Consider the following 2,500-nt stretch of genomic DNA (forward strand, 5'->3'; position numbering starts at 1 on the left):
GTGGGGCGACTTAGACTTTTTCGAGCCTCCGAGAGAAAGCAATGCGTGTGGGGCGACTTAGACTTTTTCGAGCCTCCGAGAGAAAGCAATGCGTGTGGGGCGACTTAGACTTTTTCGAGCCTCCGAGAGAAAGCAATGCGTGTGGGGCGACTTAGACTTTTTCGAGCCTCCGAGAGAAAGCAATGCGTGTGGGGCGACTTAGACTTTTTCGAGCCTCCGAGAGAAAGCAATGCGTGTGGGGCGACTTAGACTTTTTCGAGCCTCCGAGAGAAAGCAATGCGTGTGGGGCGACTTAGACTTTTTCGAGCCTCCGAGAGAAAGCAATGCGTGTGGGGCGACTTAGACTTTTTCGAGCCTCCGAGAGAAAGCAATGCGTGTGGGGCGACTTAGACTTTTTCGAGCCTCCGAGAGAAAGCAATGCGTGTGGGGCGACTTAGACTTTTTCGAGCCTCCGTGCTCGCACATCACTCATTGACGCTCGCACATCACTCATTTGAGCTCGCACATTGCTCATTCGTGCTCGCACATCACTCATTCGTGCTCGCACATCACTCATTGACGCTCGCACATCACTCATTGACGCTCGCATATCACTCATTCGTGCTCGCACATTACTCATTGACGCTCGCACATCACTCATTGACGCTCGCACTTCACTAATTGGATCTCGCGTATCACTCATTCGTTCTCGCACATCACTCATTGACGCTCGCACATCACTCATTGACGCTCGCACATCACTCATTTGAGCTCGCACATTGCTCATTCGTGCTCGCACATCACTCATTCGTGCTCGCACATCACTCATTGACGCTCGCACATCACTCATTCGTGCTCGGACATCACTCATTGACGCTCGCATATTACTCATTCTTGCTCGCACATCACTCATTCGTTCTCGCACATCACTCATTGACGCTCGCACATCACTCATTGACGCTCGCGTATCACTCATTCGTGTTCGCACATCACTCATAGACGCTCGCACATCACTCATTGACGCTCGCGTATCACTCATTCGTGCTCGCACATCACTCATTCGTGCTCGCACATTACTCATTGACGCTCGCATATTACTCATTGACGCTCGCACATCACTCATTCGTGCTCGCACATCACTCATTTGAGCTCGCACATTGCTCATTCGTGCTCGCACATCACTCATTCGTGCTCGCATATCTCTCATTCTTGCTATATAAATCTACATTATAACTGTCACTATCTACGACGAAATGTGATCACGTCAGGCGCGAAATATTATTACATAGGGATCGGTGCGAACGGCGGGAGCAGAAAATGATTAAATCAGTAAACTGAAACGTTTAGCTATCTATACGAAGATTGCTCGCATGCATTAACGAGATTCCCACTGTCCCTATCTACCATCTTCCGAACGGAAGAGCCCCGGGAGGGTCGCATTTCTGCCAGGGCAGTTGGGTGAACCCTGAGATTTCGGTATACTCATTCGTGCTCGCACATCACTCATTTGAGCTCGCACATTGCTCATTCGTGCTCGCACATCACTCATTCGTGCTCGCACATCACTCATTGACGCTCGCACATCACTCATTTGTGCTCGCGTATCACTCATTCGTGCTCGCACATCACTCATTCGTGCTCGCACATTACTCATTGACGCTCGCACATCACTCATTGACTCTCGCGTATCACTCATTCGTGTTCGCACATCACTCATAGACGCTCGCACATCACTCATTGACGCTCGCATATTACTCATTCGTGCTCGCACATCACTCATTGACGCTCGCACATCACTCATTTGTGCTCGCGTATCACTCATTCGGTGCTCGCACATCACTCATTCTGTGCTCGCAACATTACTCATTGACGCTCGCATACTACTCATTGACGCTCGCACATCACTCATTCACGCTCGCACATCACTCATTGACGCTCGCACATCACTCATTTGTGCTCGCACATTGCTCATTCGTGCTCGCACATCACTCATTTGAGCTCGCACATTGCTCATTCGTGCTCGCACATCACTCATTCGTGCTCGCACATTGCTCATTCTTGCTCGCACATCACTCATTTGTGCTCGCGTATCACTCATTCGTGCTCGCACATTACTCATTGACGCTCGCACATCACTCATTGACGCTCGCACATTACTCATTGACGCTCGCATATTACTCATCGTGCTCGCACATCACTCATTCGTTCTCGCACATCACTCATTGACGCTCGCACATCACTCATTGACGCTCGCGTATCACTCATTCGTGTTTCGCACATCACTCATAGACGCTCGCACATCACTCATTGACGCTCGCGTATCACTCATTCGTGCTCGCACATCACTCATTCGTGCTCGCACATTACTCATTGACGCTCGCATATTACTCATTGACGCTCGCACATCACTCATTCGTGCTCGCATATCTCTCATTCTTGCTATATAAATCTACATTATAACTGTCACTATCTACGACGAAATGTGATCACGTCAGGCGCGAAATATTATTACATAGGGATC

The sequence above is a fragment of the Nasonia vitripennis genome, unplaced genomic scaffold (assembly GCF_009193385.2).
Source record: "Nasonia vitripennis strain AsymCx unplaced genomic scaffold, Nvit_psr_1.1 unplaced0006, whole genome shotgun sequence".
Taxonomy (NCBI): domain Eukaryota; kingdom Metazoa; phylum Arthropoda; class Insecta; order Hymenoptera; family Pteromalidae; genus Nasonia; species Nasonia vitripennis.